The sequence below is a fragment of the Spea bombifrons genome, chromosome 8 (genome assembly GCF_027358695.1).
Source record: "Spea bombifrons isolate aSpeBom1 chromosome 8, aSpeBom1.2.pri, whole genome shotgun sequence".
Taxonomy (NCBI): domain Eukaryota; kingdom Metazoa; phylum Chordata; class Amphibia; order Anura; family Pelobatidae; genus Spea; species Spea bombifrons.
Window position 1 is genome coordinate 43851480 of NC_071094.1, and position 21351 is coordinate 43872830.

The 21351-nt window shown below is 42.2% G+C and overlaps 1 long non-coding RNA gene across 1 annotated transcript; it reads left to right on the forward strand.

Moving 5' to 3' along the window:
• Window positions 1-9862: 9862 nt before the first annotated feature.
• LOC128503225 (uncharacterized) lies at window positions 9863-11635 on the forward strand. Its single transcript, XR_008355209.1, has 3 exons — window positions 9863-9986; window positions 11353-11489; window positions 11578-11635. It is a non-coding gene; the product is annotated as an uncharacterized LOC128503225 (long non-coding RNA).
• The last annotated feature ends 9716 nt before the right edge of the window (window positions 11636-21351 follow it).

Genomic DNA, 21351 nt, shown 5'->3' on the forward strand with positions numbered 1-21351 from the left:
CTGTGCCTCTGTAAAGTAAAAAAAAAAACACATAAAGATTGTTAGGTGAGTTTAGCACGTTGGATGAGAGGAGGGAAGGAGAGGCGAGGGAGAGAGAGAGGAGGAGAGTGTAAGGGAGATGGGAAAGGAAGAGAGCGCGTAGAAATACCAGAACGATACAAAAAGGGCAGGAATTGGGAAAAGTGAAGGCATTTTTGCAGGAAATTAGGGGCAACATAGATAGATATAAATTTATATAATATGAAAAATATAAATAAATGAAAATATAATATAAAATATAAAATGTCTCTAAAAAAAATCAGTTCTAAAAGCACTAAGCTTCAGCTGAACATGAAATACTTAAAGTAACAAAACGAATGAGCAAATATTGTTAAAAGTCATCCAGCATATCAGATAATTCATCTTTGAGGGTTTTTTTGGCTTTATTTGTGTTTTCCCTTGGGGATATTAATAAATATCATGCACGGCGCATAAAAAAAAAAAAAAAGCTAGGCTAAGAAATGAGGCTTCATAGAGTAATAATTATTATAGATACGCATCGCCCTTCAAGAGAGACAGAGGGAGAAGGCGAGATGCGAATAAAGCCAGACAGACAGAGACCGACAGGCAGCGGCTCCAAGAGATTCGTGCTCCCAGGCACCCAAGGGGTTAAAAAAATGAAATGATGTCAAATTGTCTGGATAGTGTCAAATTGACTTTTGTTTCATTAAGAAGGGAGCGGCGTAGACAGAAATGTCTCAGTGAAGAACGAAGTGAGAAAATTCGAAAGAAGCGTTAAAACCAGCTGGGAGACGTAGATGAATTAACCCTCGAAGCTCCACTGGAATGAAATGGCGAGAATCAGTGGTAAGGGGGATAGGAAAGTAAAGCAAACAACAGCCGCAGGTGCGGAGACGTCCTACTTACCCGTCACCTGCAGGTTAAGGACCATGCAAATGGCCAGAGCCCAGAGCCCAGCTTTACACAGGACGTTCTCAGTAGCCATTTGGAGACTTAGTATCCACGTCGGGACGGTACGAATGCAACAGGAGGATCCCAAAACCACCGCGATGTCGCCTGTCCCCAACCCGCTAGGTTTATATAGTCATCAGAGGGTGGACAGTCACGGCTGACACGAGAAGGTTAGTACGTAACGCATTCCCCGATGTATGCGTGTATAATTATAGCGCTCGATGGAATGTGATCGTTTTTAATTTTTATTGACTTTATCCTGACATTCTTGCTGGAGAAATGTATGTCCATTACAATTTAGGTCAGCGCTTCAATTAGTTCCGCTCTGTGAGTAAATGATTGTTAAATTACAGCAATCAAATACGGACCCAATGTGGGTATCGGGCACCATACTGGATTTTGGTTAAATGGACGGATACGTGGGGGGCAAAGTGACCTAATGATGACATATTTAATGGGTTAAAAGGTCGGGCCCATGTAGGAGAAAAGGGATCTAATGACGGCGATATATTTAATGGGTTAAAGGGACAGTTCTATGTAGGAGACATATTTAATGGGTTAAACGTTTATTCCGACGGTCGGGGTACCCAGTAGTTGCTTTGTGAAAAATGGTTATTTACCATCAGGCGGGGGGTAAATATTAATTGTACGCAAACATTGTATCCCTCAGATGCCCCCAAAATCAGCTTCACCAATAGTAAAGCTGGAGGATTACATTTTAGCCACTAAACCTCAAATTTTGTATGTATACATTTAGTGTTTAGTGGCGTCTGGGAAATAATAAGACCGTATACAGCAGGCATGTCCAAACTTTTTTCGAAGAGTGCCAGATTTGATGAGGTGAACATGTGCGAGGGCCGACCATTTTGCCTGACATTTTCTGAACCATTAAAATGAAATGCAAATTAACTATTTTATGCAACGTTTATTGAAAACGGCATACCACATCTATCCCTTTCTCACTCTCCTTTTTCAGCAACCGCTCAGCACCCCTTGGGCCCCCCTGACTGGCAGAACTCCAGGGCCCGGTCGCAGTCGCGACCCCGGTAGTTCCGCCACTGCCTACAATTTCTTCATCAGATGCCCTTGTGGCTGTGTGTGCCGGCGCAGGGAGAAGGAAAGCCCAAATCTAGCGACGTCCGAGATCGCAAGATTTGGGCTTTCCTTCTCCCTGCGCCGGCACACACAGCCACAAGGGCATCTGATGAAGAAATTGTGTAGGGGAGGGCAGGGGCGTACCTAGAGTATTTGGCACCCAGGGCGGATCCTGTATGTGGCACCCCCCCACACACACACTTTAAAACTACCTGGCCGAAACTGAATATGACCCCCCACACACACCATAAAAAAAATCTAACACTTTTATTTAAAGTAAGTAACACACCAAAATAGGACAAAACAATTAAATAACAATATATATATATATATATATATATATATATATATATATATAATTGTTAACAGCAATCACATTCCTATCATGCCCAGGCATACCCAGATTCCAGGAGGCAGTCGCAGACTTGGCATGATAGGAGTATGATTGCCTTATCTACCCCTTCTCGCTCCCTTCTGCCCTATCTACCCCTTCTCACTCCCTTCTCCCTATCTACCCCTCCTAACTATCTACCCTCTCCCTCTTTGAAGTTCACTTACCTTTCAGGAGTCCTGCGTGGGGGTGCAAGGCCTCTGTCTCCCAGCTCTGCCACTGTATAGAACAGTATAGAGTGATGGGAGTTATGATGTACTTTAGAGCATAATTATATAATGAAAAATACATTGGAAATGGTACAGCATAACACCCATCACTCTCACACATTTACCAATCCACACGCATACCAATCCACACGCATACCAATCCACACGCATACCAATCCACACACATACACCAATCCACACACATACACCAATCCACACACATACACCAATCCACACACATACACACCAATCCACACATATACCAATCCACACGCATACCAATCCACACACACACCAATCCACACATATACACCAATCCACACACACATACCAATCCACACACACATACCAATCCACACACACATACCAATCCACACACACATACCAATCCACACACATACACCAATCCACACACATACACCAATCCACACACATACACCAATCCACACACACATACCAATCCACACACACATACCAATCCACACACACACACCAATCCACACACACACACCAATCCACACACATACACCAATCCACACGCACACCAATCCACACGCACACCAATCCACACGCATACACCAATCCACACACATACACCAATCCACACACATACACCAATCCACACACATACACCAATCCAGACACACATACCAATCCACACACATACACCAATCCAGACACACATACCAATCCACACACATACACCAATCCACACGCATACCAATCCACACGCATACCAATCCACACGCATACCAATCCACACGCATACCAATCCACACGCATACCAATCCACACACATACACCAATCCACACACACATACACCAATCCACACACATACACCAATCCACACACATACACCAATCCACACACATACACCAATCCACACACACACACCAATCCACACACACATACACCAATCCACACACACATACACCAATCCACACACACATACACCAATCCACACACACATACACCAATCCACACGCATACACCAATCCACACGCACACCAATCCACACGCATACCAATCCACACGCATACCAATCCACACACATACACCAATCCACACACATACACCAATCCACACACATACACCAATCCAGACACACATACCAATCCACACACATACACCAATCCACACGCATACCAATCCACACGCATACCAATCCACACGCATACCAATCCACACGCATACCAATCCACACACACACCAATCCACATATATACCAATCCACACACATACACCAATCCACACACACATACACCAATCCACACACATACACCAATCCACACACATACACCAATCCACACACACACCAATCCACACACACACACCAATCCACACACACACACCAATCCACACACACATACACCAATCCACACACACATACACCAATCCACACACACATACACCAATCCACACACACATACACCAATCCACACACACATACACCAATCCACACACACATACACCAATCCACACGCATACACCAATCCACACACACACCAATCCACACACACACCAATCCACACGCATACCAATCCACACACATACACCAATCCACACACATACACCAATCCACACACATACACCAATCCACACACATACACCAATCCACACACATACACCAATCCACACACATACACCAATCCACACACATACACCAATCCACACATATACCAATCCACACACACACCAATCCACACATATACTAATCCACACACATACACCAATCCACACACATACACCAATCCACACATACCAATCCACACATTCCAATCCACACATACCAATCCACACACATATACCAATCCACACATATATACCAATCCACACACATACCAATCCACACACATACCAATCCACACACATACCAATCCACACACATACCAATCCACACACATACCAATCCACACACATACCAATCCACACATATACACTAATCCACACACATACACCAATCCACACACATACACCAATCCACACACATACACCAATCCACACACATACACCAATCCACACACATACACCAATCCACACACACATACCAATCCACACATACACATCCACACATATACCAATCCACACACATACACCAATCCACACACATACACCAATCCACTCTCACTGTATGCTTTCCTACCTTTCCTCTTTTCTCCTTACAGCTCCTTTTCCTGCTCTTCGCTCCTCTTCTTCTTCAGTTCTTCCTTCTTCTTCCGAGGCCACGGGGTTCAGAGGGCACGGATAGCGGTGGGCGCGGCTTCAGTGTTGTGCGCCGGTTTCTGACAACAAACCCCGGCGCACAACAGCTGTTGCCGAGCGGATCGCAAGGGAGCAGTATCGGAGGTCTTTACCGGACATCCGGCTCCCTTGAGTGATTTTAAGCCGGATGTCCGGTAAATACCTCCGATACTGCTCCCTTGCGATCCGCGCGGCAACAGCTGTTGTGCGCCGGGGTTTGTTGTCAGATCCCGGCACACAACACTGAAGCCGCGCCCACCGCTGTGTGGCTGTGTGTGGCTGTGTGTGCCGGCGCAGGGAGAAGGAAAGCCCAGATCTCGCGCTTTCCTTCTCCCTGCGCCGGCTGATGACGCCAAGTCCCGTGGCTCACTTGGGGGCCGCATCAGTCCGGAACGCGGGCCGCAATTGGCCCGCGGGCCGGACTTTGGACATGCCTGGTATACAGGATTGTGTGCTCTGTTTTATTCACTCGTTTTCATAGTAATTCACCCCTTTCCTTTGCCCTTGTCTTGTTACAGTCGCAAGGCAATTATGTTTCTATTTGCTTTACTGAGAAGTTGGTGGATCCATGTAAGAGCCTCCCAGCAGACGTGGTAGAGACCAATACAGCGAGGGGATTTAAACATGCATTGGATAGGCCTATGGCTCCTGAATCTAAGATGAGACCCTCGGACTGATTAAGGTTGAGTAGACCAGATGGGCCGAAGGCTTCTTATCTGCCATCAGTCTTAACTTTCAGTAGAGTTTTAGAAGAATGGCTGATGTCAGCAATAATGTCACATGACCCAGGACGACTGGCAGCGCTGTGCGCTGGATACATCCATGCTAGGAGCTTGACCAAGTAGAGTAGATACTTAGCACTGATGACATAGGAGCAGACTAAGGCCAAATCATTTTTTCTTACCCCATCGGTTCTGAGCTGCCGCCCCATAATTCCAGTCCCTTAAATGACTCCCCATAACCTCCAGAATAAAATTTAAAGTCCTGAGCTTTGCCACCCCAATTGTCTTCTCCACCCCCCCAAGAAGCCCTTACCTTCTGTCCCGTTATCCTTCCACCCCCTAATAGATTGTAAGCTCACAAAAGCTGGGCCCTCTTCTCCTTCTGAGCCAGTATTTGTTATTATCAGTTTTATACATTGTCAATTTTATGTTTATTGATCATTTTTTAGCTTCTATGGAAATAATAATGGAATAGCGCTACGGAATCTGCGAGGGCTATACCTCCTATGACATAAAATTTAGATGTTGCATGGGCTCCAGAGCATTTTAAGTCCTGTCTCCGAAGATATCATCAACCAAATGTTAGGTAGGTGCATAACATAACCCAACAGGCATTACAAGGTCCTCTAGGTGTCCATATTGAATTCTCTATCTTCTTCTTGACGGATTCTGACCAGGCCACACAAATCCCGATGGCCCAATTTGGAGAATATAGTGGATCAATGGAGTCTTCCAAAGGAATCAAGGAGAGCAGGTAACATTTTTTATTCTTAATCACCCAATGTTTAAGACCCTGCACCACTCCTGAAACCCTTATCTTTATCCAATGGATTCATTTGCATCCAGATAATGTCTCCAGATCCCAGTTGGGCCAATGCGAAGAGCTCCATAGGCTGCAAGTTATCAACCGTAATACAGTATTTTGCGTAAAATTAAGTATTTCATAGTGCTTAAATATATGAGAAATATCAGAGTTATTACATTCTGGGATTGTAATTGTGGTTAAGAGAAACAGTTATCTTGGTGAAATTGTGAGATTCAACAAAATGTCGTGTTGTCTAGGTGTTAAAAAACTTTATGGAACATCCATGTGTGTTATTGGTACGCACAGAAACCCGCATTATCGAGACAATGACAGACTACGCAGTACTAGTAATTCTGTCCGGGACGGCAGTAAGTTTTAACCACATGTTGCATGGAAGTCCATGTTGATGGAAGTCTCTTCCGGACTCCAGGCCCGGGCATGGGGTCGCTTTGCGGTTGGCGTTCCAATGTTTTCTGAGTGAGAGACAGTATAAAAGCCCTTGTTCTTCCCAATAGGTGCCCAGTTGAGTTGTCTTGTGTTGTGTACCTTGCGACCTTGTTTGATTCCTGTTACGGGCCCTTGGCTGGTGCCTTCGGACTGTGTTTGCTTGCCTGTGACCAAGGCGAGGATATTGGATTTACTTTTGTCTGCCTCCTGGCATCCTCTGATGTTCTCACCCGTTTATTCCTCATCCTGGGTTCTACCTCCCCAGGCCCTGGGGAGCCAAGTAAGGATACCTATTTGTCAGGGAACGGGCCCAAAATTAAATTAGCAATTTTTTAATCTTTAAAAACCAAAATATCCGTTTGTTGGTTTATCATTCATTGGGGGTTATATGTAAAATGTGAGCATACAGGGCTATAAATGATAGAATAAACATTAATATCTCAGAGCTTCTTGATGCAGGTAGAAATCTGAAGGCCTTTTGGAGTCGCAAAGGAATTTCTGGCAAAATCTGAAAAATAGCATAATTTTTTTTTTTGCCTTATTTTGGATCAAAAGCAGGAAGGATCAGTAGAAGGGCTGAATTTGATGGACTTTGGGTCTTTTTTACCCTTAATTATTGTGTTACTCTGTGATTCTGGTTTGAAAAGTGGTCTTATCGTCATGGCGACCAAAAGTGGTCCAAATTTACAGGAAGATTAAACAAATTATGTAGCTGCTCGAGGCACACAGATTCATTACAAGAAGTATCTGTGTAATGTATTTTTCTACAAAAAAATGAATTTGTTGTGAGTTCCTTAGCGTATACATAATTATTGTTTTATTGCCTGTGTTAAAGATGGCGCCCTCCATAAATCCTTTGGCTTATGGGCCCTAAAAAACCTGGAAGTGTATACAAAAGAATATTCAGAAATTAAAACTAGAGAGATATAATTCAAGCATTTTATTTTAATTGATATAATTTATTGTTACATATATACGTCTACACGCGTCTTTTCAGATTGTAGCGTTGATAGCGCCAGGTCTTTCTTGGCAAAATGGATATCCGTTCCGGATCAGTCATCGGCGTCTCGGTCGTCGTCTCGTTCACATTGCAAATCCAGAGAGTTTTTTTGACCGCGAGCATCGAGAGGCTTTAGCGTCACTTCCCAATGCAGAACCCGCTTTGGCAGGAATCTTGCTTCCTGCACAAAAATGGCTGGGGGGGGGGGGATAAAAAATAAAATAATTAAAAATTATCACTATTTTTAGGATTGATATGTATTTCAAGACTGGTGTAGAATACCATAAAAACTCTGCCGGTTAGGGGCACGAGCAGTACATGGCGTGATTCCAGAAAGAACATTGAGGGACATGCCCAATTTTTTTATTTATTTAATAAAATTGAATTAATTTTAAAAAAACAATGTAAAAATTTACTACGACAATTTTTTTTTAAATTTAGCTTTTACAAGCTGTCAGACGATGATTTAGTTTTACTCGGTAAATCATATTTCTTCAGTGGTAAGGAGTGCTCGCTAATAATAGCAATTATACTATAACATTCCACTCCGGAACACTATGTGAACAAAACCGCGAGTTTGGTGAACTTACCAGGCAGCAGAGGTAGCAGAGGAGTGCGAGCAAAATCAGGGAGGTAAGAACGAGAAGAGCAATGCCCCACCCAGGCACCGTGGCTGAAAGAGACCGATCGAGACAGACGGGAGTCAAAATTAGAAAGTAAAACGGCATCGTCTAGATTCTATTAACAAATGATGTCATAAGAAATGTCCTATGTAATGTGTATATATATTTATTTATTTATTTATTTATTGTGTCGCTTCTGCTTAGTCCAACTTTCTTACTTTTTGTCTTTTTTGACCACCCGGCGTTAGCGGAGACAGGGTCAGGACAGCGCTATGGTTTAAACATCCCATTTAGGTTACAGGTGCCATAATATTTTACGTCGTTAACCCCGTCTACCCAATTATCATTACATCACATAAGGGAAGCGATCTATCATTAAAGGATTATACGTACTTGTAGAGTTTGACTGTGCCTCTGTAAAGTAAAAAAAAAACACATAAAGATTGTTAGGTGAGTTTAGCACGTTGGATGAGAGGAGGGAAGGAGAGGCGAGGGAGAGAGAGAGAGGAGGAGAGTGTAAGGGAGATGGGAAAGGAAGAGAGCGTGTAGAAATACCAGAACGATACAAAAAGGGCAGGAATTGGGAAAAGTGAAGACATTTTTGCGGGAAATTAGGGGCAACATAGATAGATATACATTTATATATTATGAAAAATATAAATAATTAAAATATAATATAAAATATATAATGTCTCTAAAAAAATCAGTTCTAAAGGCACGTAAGCTTCAGCTGAACGTGAAATACTTAAAGTTCTAAAATGAATGAGCAGATATTGTTAAAAGTGATCCAGCATATCAGATAATTCATCTTTCAGGGTTTTTTGGCTTTATTTGTGTTTTCCCTTGGGGATATTAATAAATATCATGCACGGCGCTTAAAATGAGGATTCATAGAATAATAATTATTATAGATACGCATCGCTCTTTAAGAAAGACAGAGAGAGAAGGCGAGATGCGAACAAAGCCAGACAGACAGAGACCGACAGGCAGCGGCTCAAAGAGATTCGTGCTCCCAGGCACCCAAAGGGTTAAAAAAATGAAATTATGTCAAATTGTCTGGATAGTGTCAAATTTACTTTTGTTTCATTAAGAAGGGAGCGGCGTAGACAGAAATGTCTCAGTGAAGAACGAAGTGAGAAAATTCGAAAGAAGCGTTAAAACGAGCCGGGAGATGCAGATGAATTAACCCTCGAAGCACCACGGGAATGAAACGGCGAGAATCAGTGGTAAGGGGGATAGGAAAGTAAAGAAAACAACAGCCGCAGGTGCGGAGACGTCCTACTTACCCGTCACCTGCAGGTTAAGGACCATGCAAATGGCCAGAGCCCAGAGCCCAGCTTTACACAGGACGTTCTCAGTAGCCATTTGGAGACTTAGTATCCACCTCGGGACGGTACGAATGCAACAGGAGGATCCCAAAATCACCGCGATGTCGCCTGTCCTCAACCCGCTAGGTTTATATAGTCATCAGAGGGTGGACAGTCACGGCTGACACGAGAAGGTTAGTACGTAACGCATTCCCCGATGTATGCGTGTATAATTATAGCGCTCGATGGAATGTGATCGTTTTTAAGTTTTATTGACTTTATCCTGACATTCTTGCTGGAGAAATGTATGTCCATTACAATTTAGGTCAGCGCGTCAATTAGTTCCGCTCTGTGAGTAAATGATTGTTAAATTACAGCAATCAAATACGGACCCAATGTGGGTATTGGGTACCATACTGGATTTTGGTTAAATGGACGGATACAGGGGGGTAAAGTGACCTAATGATGACATTTTTAATGAGTTAAAAAGTCGGGTCCATGTAGGAGAAAAGGGATCTAATGACGGTGATATATTTAATGGGTTAAAGGGACAGTTCTATGTAGGAGACATATTTAATGGGTTAAACGTTTATTCCGATGGTCAGCAGGGTACCCAATGGTTGCTTTGTGAAAAATGGTTATTTACCATCAGGCCGGGGGTAAATATTAATTGTACACAAACATTGTATCCCTCAGATGCCCCCAAAATCAGCTCCACCAATAGTAAGGCTGGAGGATTACATTTTAGCCACGTAAACCTCAAATTTTGTATGTATACATTTAGTGTTTAGTGGCGTCTGGGAAATAATAAGACCGTATACAGGATTGTGTGCTCTGTTTTTATTCCCTCGTTTTCATAGTAATTCACCCCTTTCCTTTGCCCTTGTCTTGTTACAGTCGCAAGGCAATTATGTTTCTATTTGCTTTACTGAGAAGTTGGTGGATCCATGTAAGAGCCTCCCAGCAGACGTGGTAGAGACCAATACAGCGAGTGGATTTAAACATGCATTGGATAGGCCTATGGCTCCTGAATCTAAGATGAGACCCTCGGACTGATTAAGGTTTGAGTAGACCAGATGGGCCGAAGGCTTCTTATCTGCCATCAATTATACCAGTCTTAACTTTCAGTAGAGTTTTAGAAGAATGGCTGACGTCAGCAATAATGTCACATGACCCAGGACGACTGGCAGCGCTGTGCGCTGGATACATCCATGCTAGGAGCTTGACCAAGTAGAGTAGATACTTAGTACTGATGACATAGGAGCAGACTGATGCCAAATCATTTTTTCTTACCCCATCGGTTCTGAGCTGCCGCCCCATAATTCCAGTCCCTTAAATGACTCCCCATAACCTCCAGAATAAAATTTAAAGTCCTGAGCTTTGCCACCCCAATTGTCTTCTCCACCCCCCCAAGAAGCCCTTACCTACTGTCCCGTTATCCTTCCACCCCCTAATAGATTGTAAGCTCACAAAAGCCCGGCCCTCTTCTCCTTCTGAGCCAGCATTTGTTATTATCAGTTTTATATATTGTCAATTTTATGTTTATTGATCATTTTTTAGCTTCTATGGAAATAATAATGGAATAGCGCTACGGAATCTGCGAGGGCTATACCTCCTATGACATAAAATTTAGATGTTGCATGGGCTCCAGAGCATTTTAAGTCCTGTCTCCGAAGATATCATCAACCAAATGTTAGGTAGGTGCATAACATAACCCAACAGGCATTACAAGGTCCTCTAGGTGTCCATATTGAATTCTCTATCTTCTTGACGGATTCTGACCAGGCCACACAAATCCCGATGGCCCAATTTGGAGAATATAGTGGATGAATGGAGTCTTCCAAAGGAATCAAGGAGAGCAGGTAACATTTTTTATTCTTAATCACCCAATGTTTAAGACCCTGCACCATTCCTGATACCCGTATCTGTATCCTACTGGATTCATTTGCTTCCAGATAATGTCTCCAGATCCCAGTTGGGCCAATGCGAAGAGCTCCATAGGCTGCAAGTTATCAACCGTAATACAGTATTTGGCGTAAAATTAAGTATTTCATAGTGCTTAAATATATGAGAAATATCAGAGTTTTTAAATTCTGGGATTGTAATTGAGGTTAAGAGAAACAGTTATCTTGGTGAAATTGTGAGATTCAACAAAACGTTGTGTTGTCTAGGTGTTGAAATTTATGGAACATCCATGTGTGTTATTGGTACGCACAGAAACCCGCATTATCGACTATGCGGTACTAGTAATTCTGTCCGTGAGGGCAGTAAGTTTTAACCACATGTTGTATGGAAGTCCATGTTGATGGAAGTCTCTTCCGGGCTCCAGGCCCAGGCATGGGGTCGCTTTGCGGTTGGCGTTCCAATGTTTTCTGAGTGAGAGACAGTATAAAAGCCCTTGTTCTTCCCAATAGGGCCCAGTTGAGTTGTCTTGTGTTGTGTACCTTGCGACCTTGTTTGATTCCTGTTACCGGCCCTTGGCTGGTGCCTTCGGACTGTGTTTGCTTGCCTGTGACCAAGCCAAGGATATTGGATTTACTTTTGTCTGCCTCCTGGCATCCTCTGATGTTCTCACCCGTTTATTCCTCATCCTGGGTTCTACCTCCCCAGGCCCTGGGGAGCCAAGTAAGGATACCTATTTGTCAGGGAACGGGCCCAAAATTAAATTAGCAATTTTTTAATCTTTAAAAACCAAAATATCCGTTTGTTGGTTTATCATTCATTGGGGGTTATATGTAAAATGTGAGCATACAGGGCTATAAATGATAGAATAAACATTAATATCTCAGAGCTTCTTGATGCAGGTAGAAATCTGATGGCCTTTTGGAGTCGCAAAGGAATTTCTGGCAAAATCTGAAAAATAGCATAATTTTTTTTTTTGCCTTATTTTGGATCAAAAGCAGGAAGGATCAGTAGAAGGGCTGAATTTGATGGACTTTGGGTCTTTTTTACCCTTAATTATTGTGTTACTCTGTGATTCTGGTTTGAAAAGTGGTCTTATCGTCATGGCAACCAAAAGTGGTCCAAATTTACAGGAAGATTAAACAAATTATGTAGCTGCTCGAGGCACACAGATTCATTACAAGAAGTATCTTTGTAATGTATTTTTCTACAAAAAATGAATTTGTTGTGAGTTCCTTAGCGTATACATAATTATTGTTTTATTGCCTGCGTTAAAGATGGCGCCCTCCATAAATCCTTTGGCTTATGGGCCCTAAAAAACCTGGAAGTGTATACAAAAAATATTCAGAAATTAAAACTAGAGAGATATAATTCAAGCATTTTATTTTAATTGATATAATTTATTGTTACATATATCCGTCTACACGCATCTTTTCAGATTGTAGCCTTGAGAGCGCCAGGTCTTTCTTGGCAAAATGGATATCCGTTCCGGATCAGTCATCGGCGTCTCGGTCGTCGTCTCGTTCACATTGCAAATCCAGAGAGTTTTTTGACCGCGAGCATCGAGAGGCTTTAGCGTCACTTCCCAATGCAGAACCCGCTTTGGCAGGAATCTTGCTTCCTGCACAAAAATGGCTGGGGAGGAAAAAAATAAATAAATAAATAAAATAATTAAAAATTATTACTTTGATATATCAAAGATGGTGATCTTCATGAAAAGGAACGTATTTCATATCCAGAGGCAAAGACTGGTGTAGAATACCATAAAACCGCTGCCGGTTAGGGGCACAAGCATTCCAAAAAGAACATTGAGGGACACGCAAAAATTTTTTTATTTAATAAAATTTAATTAATTTAAAAAAAAAAAAATTCTTATTATTTTTTTTAATTTAACTTTTACAAGCTGTCAGACGATGATTTAGTTTTACTCGGTAAATCATATTTCTTCAGTGGTAAGGAGTGCTCGCTAATAATAGCAATTATACTATAACATTCCACTCCGGAACACTATGTGAACAAAACCGCGAGTTTGGTGAACTTACCAGGCAGCAGAGGTAGCAGAGGAGTGCGAGCAAAATCAGGGAGGTAAGAACGAGAAGAGCAATGCCCCACCCAGGCACCGTGGCTGAAAGAGACCGATTGAGACAGACGGGGGTCAAAATCAGAAAGTAAAACGGCATCGCCTAATGCGAGGGTACAGAGAGGTCTAGATTCTATTAACAAATGATGTCATAAGAAATGTCCTATGTAATGTGTATATATATATATTTATTTATTTATTGTCGCTTCTGCTTAGTCCAACTTTCTCACTTTTTGTCTTTTTTGACCACCCGGCGTTAGCAGAGACAGAGTCAGGACAGAGCTATGGTTTAAACATCCCATTTAGGTTACAGGTGCCATAATATTTTACGTAGTTAACCCCGTCTACCCAATTATCATTACATCACATAAGGGAAGCGATCTATCATTAAAGGATTATACGTACTTGTAGAGTTTGACTGTGCCTCTGTAAAGGAAAATAAAAGATTGTTAGGTGAGTTTAGCACATTGGATGAGAGGAGGGAAGGAGAGGTGAGGGAGAGAGAGAGAGAGAGGAGGAGAGTGTAAGGGAGATGGGAAAGGAAGAGAGCGCGTAGAAATACCAGAACGATACAAAAAGGGCAGGAATTGGGAAAAGTGAAGTCTTTTGCGGGAAATTAGGGGCAACATAGATAGATATAAATTTATATAATATGAAAAATATAAATAAATGAAAATATAATATAAAATATAAAATGTCTCTGAAAAATCAGTTCTAAAGGCACATAAGCTTCAAGTGATCCAGCATATCAGATAATTCATCTTGCAGGGTTTTTTGGCTTTATTTGTGTTTTCCCTTGGGGATATTAATAAATATCATGCACGGCGCTTAAAATGAGGATTCATAGAATAATAATTATTATAGATACGCATCGCCCTTCAAGAGAGACAGAGAGAGAAGGCGAGATGCGAACAAAGCCAGACAGACAGAGACCGACAGGCAGCGGCTCCAAGAGATTCATGCTCCCAGGCACCCAAGGGGTTAAAAAAATAGAAATTATGTCAAATTGTCTGGATAGTGTCAAATTTACTTTTGTTTCATTAAGAAGGGAGCGGCGTAGACAGAAATGCCTCAGTGAAGAACGAAGTGAGAAAATTCGAAAGAAGCGTTAAAACGAGCTGGGAGACGTAGATGAATTAACCCTCGAAGCTCCACTGGAATGAAATGGCGAGAATCAGTGGTAAGGGGGATAGGAAAGTAAAGCAAACAACAGCCGCAGGTGCGGAGACGTCCTACTTACCTGTCACCTGCAGGTTAAGGACCATGCAAATGGCCAGAGCCCAGAGCCCAGCTTTACACAGGACGTTCTCAGTAGCCATTTGGAGACTTAGTATCCACCTCGGGACGCTACGAATGCAACAGGAGGATCCCAAAACCACCGCGATGTCGCCTGTCCCCAACCCGCTAGGTTTATATAGTCATCAGAGGGTGGACAGTCACGGCTGACACGAGAAGGTTGGTACGTAACGCATTCCCCGATGTATGCGTGTATAATTATAGCGCTCGATGGAATGTGATCGTTTTTAATTTTTATTGACTTTATCCTGGCATTCTTGCTGGAGAAATGTATGTCCATTACAATTTAGGTCAGCGCTTCAATTAGTTCCGCTCTGTGAGTAAATGATTGTTAAATTACAGCAATCAAATACGGACCCAATGTGGGTATCGGGTACCATACTGGATTTTGGTTAAATGGACGGATACGTGGGGGCCAAAGTGACCCAATGATGACATTTTTAATGGGTTAAAAGGTCGGGTCCATGTAGGAGAAAAGGGATCGGCGATATATTTAATTGGTTAAAGGGACAGTTCTATGTAGGAGACATATTTAATGGGTTAAACGTTTATTCCGATGGTCGGCAGGGTACCCCTTCCTTTTCCCTTGTCTTGTTACAGTCGCAAGGCAATTATGTTTCTATTTGCTTTACTGAGAAGTTGGTGGATACATGTAAGAGCCTCCCAGCAGAAGTGGTAGAGACCAATACAGCGAGGGGATTTAAACATGCATGGGATAGGCGTATGGCTCCTGAATCTAAGATGAGACCAACGACTGATTAAGGTTTGAGTAGACCAGATGGGCCGAAGGCTTCTTATCTTCCATCAATTATACCAGTCTTAACTTTCAGTAGAGTTTTAGAAGAATTGCTGACGTCAGCAATAATGTCACATGACCCAAGACAATGGATACATCCATGCTAGTAACTTGGCCAAGTAGAGTAGATACTTAGCACTGATGACATAGAAGCAGACTAAGGCCAAATCATTTTTTCTTACCCCATCGGTTCTGAGCTGCCGCCCCATAATTCCAGTCCCTTGAATGACTCCCCATAACCTCCAGAATAAAATTTAAAGTCCTGAGCTTTGCCACCCCAATTGTCTTCTCCACCCCCCCAAGAAGCCCTTACCTACTGTCCCGTTATCCTTCCACCCCCTAATAGATTGTAAGCTCACAAAAGCAGGGCCCTCTTCTCCTTCTGAGCCAGTATTTGTTATTATCAGTTTTATATATTGTCAATTTTATGTTTATTGATCATTTTTTAGCGTCTATGGAAATAATCATGGAATAGCGCTACGGAATCTGCGAGGGCTCTATGACTACAACGTAACAAGTAGAAATACGGTGTCCAACGTGACCAGGCCGGGCGTCATCCTGCTCCATCAGAACGTTTTAACCGGTGATGAGAAAAGGTTTAGTTATTCTAATAGCCGTTGTCTTCCTGTTTTGTTTCTCCCCTGCAGTAATTTAGCGGCTATAAAAGGATGATATATAAATACATACTCCTGGACAAAAACCAAAAATCATCTGACTCATAAGAAACGTGACCGGGTGACGCACGTCTTTAAGTCAAGTCAAGTAATCACCCCAAAAAAACGCTGGTGAAGATCTATTTACCTTTGAGGTTTCCAAAGAGCTACCCTATAAAGTTCTAGATTCCATGGTGGTCCATTCTAGAAAGAGCCCCCCCCTTATGTGTATTGTGTGAGAAGATGATTATTCCTCCCCATTATGTTATTTCTCAAATAGTGTTTGTTAGGCTCTTTTGGACCAAACCAACAGTTTCTGGTTGAGGTGACCCGGTCGTCATGTTGTGTTCTGAACCCTAAAATATCGATATCTTTCTGGAGATGTCAGGTTTAATCGGTAAAGCTGACATTGACGTCGAGTTTAGTTGACTGATCCATGGATGTGACTCAGGCAGAGGTAACATTTACTATGTTATTATAAAAAGAACAAGAGGTACCGACGAGGATAAACGTCAAATTCTTGCACGCAAAAGCGGACAGGCTGGGGTCAATGTTAGGATAGTATATCTCGAGAATATTGTATACTATATATATATATATATAATAAGAGGCTGAATTAATCCCTTTATATCTTCTGATTATTTGTCTGCATGTGTTTATGTAGCTGAGATTATTTACTTAAATATTAAATGGAACATGTGGTTAAGAAACCTCTAGAGAATGCAGCGTCAGCATAACCGTGCTCCAAATTCCCTGGCACTTAATTCCATACGACAAGTGCAGGGAGAGGCCACTTTGTGGCAAAAGCTGGCAGAACCATAGTATCATCGTGAAGTTCTCTCCCTTCCATTGGTGTCCGGAGGGGTGGAGAGCAAGCGAGGTCCACTGACGCAGCAGCAGGGGAGAGAGAAACAGTAGGCTGTTTAGAGTAGGTTAACTAGACATAGAAAGTAGAAAAAAACTGATAGTCTGCAAAAAAAAAAACAACTTTAACTCTGTACATTCCTCTCTTTCACTCTGGCAGTTGCTCGTTCACAGACACAGAGTCCCTGCCTGGGGAGAGACACAGTTTGCAGTCTGCAGACACATGGTAGTTTATTTTAAACATGTATTGCAGCTACGGTTAGTTAATACTCCAGGTGTTAAACTTACATTTCCCATGACTTTCAGACAGTCTGGTGTGTTAAGCATCATGGGAAAGTGAGTGCTCAACAACTGGAGCGCCAAAGGCTATTTGGTTGGCTGAACATCACGAGAAATGAAATCGCATCATTTTGAGAGCTAAATGTTACCACAACTGCTCCAAAGCTCCTAAGTGTCCTATTGGTTCTGAGCAATTAATGGGCAATTAGCATTTGCCTCCAACCAGGACCCTTTCTCCTGAGCCAACAGGTAGACAAAGAGAGGAGGTAAGGAGGTATTGGGGTGGGAGAGGGATGAGGGGAAAGGTGGGGAACCAATCAATAACAATCAGCAGGTTAACAAACATGAAAGAGAAGCCTCCTGGGGAGGAATAATTGTGCAGATCCTGAGAACAATAGGTTAAGTTGGCTGACCCCTTAGAAAACACACAAGGTGAGTTCCTAAAATATATCTATTGCTTATTTAATCTGATTACATAAATAATGGTGAGTAAAGGTGATGGAAACCCTCCCACTAAAAATAAGGGGGTAGTAGAAGTATTATTAACCACTCATCTACAGACACCAGACAAGCCAGAAGGGTTGTTTTTCCCTCAGAAATTTCATGGTGCAGCCACAACCACAAGGGATTCTGGGTAGGCGCATGCAAATAAGGTCAACAATTATCACCTTTTGCCTCTATATTCACTTTATACACGGATCCCTTTAAAGTAATCGCCCGCTGTACAGGACAGCCTTTAAAAAAACTTGGTTAAGACGTGCCATAGCCAGATCACCTTTACCCACCATAACTTATATAATGGTATTTCTTGGCTATGCCAAGCCTCAAGTGGTAAGCCAATTTCGTGACCTCATGCTGGCAAGTCCTGGTAAGAACATAAAAGCTGTCTGGTGTCTGTAGATAAGTGTTTAATAATTGCTTCTACTACCCCCTTATTTTAGTGGAAGGGTTTTCCATCACCTTTACCCACCATAACTTATATAATGGTATTTCTTGGCTATCCCAAGCCTCAAATGTTGAGCCAATTTCATGACCTCATGCTGGCAAGTCCTGGTAGGAATGAAAAAGCTGTCTGGCTTGTCTGGTGGCTGTAGATGATTGTTTATTAATGCTGCTACTACCCCATTATTTAATCTGTAGATATAATTATATGAGTTTGCTTAAGTGTGAAAAGTCTTAAAAAATCTAGTGATTTTAACACTGTGATTATACGACAGAAATTTTTTAGTTTTTGTTTACTTTTTGGTTTAAACTTCATAGCTTTGTTTAATAAAACTTCTATATCTTATTCTCAATAATTACATTTTTTTTTGGTATAGTTATTAATGTTTACCGCTCCCTGCACTTCTTGTAATAATAACCTCCTGTCTTTAATGTTTGTTTTACGCTCCTTCATCAGGGAGAGCCCAGATTTTAAATGTTTACAAGGGTGTTTATCATGATTTATGCCTCCTCCTAACTGCTTGAGCGACTTCAACCTTTAATGTTTGCCACTTAAGGATTAACCCTTGTGTTCTACAGCCATGCTCGGGCAGGACTTTTAACTCGTTTATTTCCGGTAGTCATTAAAGCTACGTCATAAAACCTGTTCTCAAGAGGCTCTTCTTAATGTGGAAGCCAGGGGTGTATTTGGGGTACATGTTACCCTATAATGTTACCCGCGGACCTGCCTCTCTAGCCCAGAATATACATAACCGAGAATAGTGTCTAACCCGGAGTCTCGGGGGAAGCCCTGGTTCCCTGCGTCCCAGGGTCAGTTTGTTCTTTCTGTGGGCAGGGGAACATTATGTGGCCACACCCACTCCCCACCCCCATTCTGCCACCCCCCCTTCCTCCCCCAAATAAAGGCTCTCTAGTGGACTTGTCACCAAAGGAACCAAACAGAATTTCCCTGCACCTGTGAGCTTGCCATTGGTTTATTGGGTGTTAAGACCACTTTTTAAACCAGAATTGATTTTTTTTACACAATGTCAGAGGATAAACGGGCTATGGAGGCAGGGGGCCTGCATCAATTTAACTTACAATTCCGCATATGCATCTGGGTGATCGTAACTAACATGGGTTATGTTTGCGCATCTTCAATATTTTTGCACAGGCACAGGGCCGCTCCAAAATTCTTTAAAAAAAAAAGGGCTTTACGGAGGCCGGAATGCAGTGGGGTCACATAATGTGAAGGCTCTGGGAAGGTAAGGGGGTGAGGGAAGGGTGGGAAGGGAGGAAGGAGTAAGAGACGGGGTAAGGAAGTGAGGGGGAGAGTGAGATAGAGGTCAGGGGAGTTATGTAGAGAGTGAGTATGTACTAGTGTGTTAGATTGTGTTAGAGTGAGTGTTCATGTGTGTATATATGTTAGCATGAATGTTCATGTGTAAGTGTGTATTAGAGGGAGTGTGTGTTAGTGTGAGTGTGAATGTCTAAGTGCGTGTTAGAATAAGTGTGTATGTGTGTGTTAGCGTGATTGTGTATGTGTAGGTATGTGTTAGCATAAGTGTGTGTGAGAGCGTGTGTAAATAAGTGTGCCAGTGCATATGTTAATTACTGGGGTGCAGGGCAAGGGGCTGATGAGGCTAATTGGCTCTACCTATCCCCCCCCCGACCAGAAGGTGCCAGCCCTCCCCTGCACAGGCACACGTCTGTTTATTTTATCATTGTATCAAATGAACAAGTGTAATAAACACATAACACGCATAACATTTTGATTATTTTACATATATATTTTTATTCGTCACATATAACACAGAAATTAAAATACATCGTCTGAAGGTTTCACCTTTAAAACTTAGAGGTTCATACCCCAAGAGTTATATTTCAATTGACTGGTTCAAAAAATAATTTAAGTTTTTTGCAGGCGTTGCTTGCTACAGAGATTAAGATAAAAAGATAAAGGATAAATAAATATACAGCAAGATAGACAGCAGAATTATAGAAGACCTGAATGCATTGCAAATCCCGACTAGTGTTATACGAGACTGAACCCGACGACTGGTGATCATAATCCAAATTATTACATTTCTGGAATTTCAGGTTTCTTGGATTCCCTTTATTCATTCAAAATTTGACGTCTAATTTGTAACGCTAGGACTCACGTCTACTTGTAAAATCGAATTCTAGTGGGTTCAGAATAGCACCAGAGAGAATTTGCATACACAAAGTGTCTTAAAAAATGCAGAATAGGCGAGGAAACAATTCTTCTGCGATATGTTTCAGAATCATTTTCCAAGTGAAAATCCGCAGTGGCTGTCTCCTCCGCTCTTACACAACAATGGCTGTAAGGAAGGAGAAGAAATCATCATCATCATCACCATTATCATCACCACCATCACCATCATCATCTCCATCATCATCATCTCCATCATCTCCATCATCATCACCACCATCGCCATCATCACCGTCACCACATTAGGCATTACGATCTATGCTTTTGGTTGGCCAATTGTCTTCTGCTGCCCTCTCTTACAAGGTGGTTTAAGATTAAGAGGTGAAGGTCTGTCCCTAACAGACCAGAAGAGATTAATCTAGTCTAGAACAGAGTCTAGAACATAGAATGCCATTGCCTTAAGTAAGATGGTGGAACATGTTTTATTGTAAGAAAGGGAAGCCTTTCCTTGAATATTAGTCCGTAGGAGGGGTGTATCGTGAGATGCCTCTTGTCTTTGTGTCCCTGTTTAACTGTCTCGTTAAAAATCAGACGG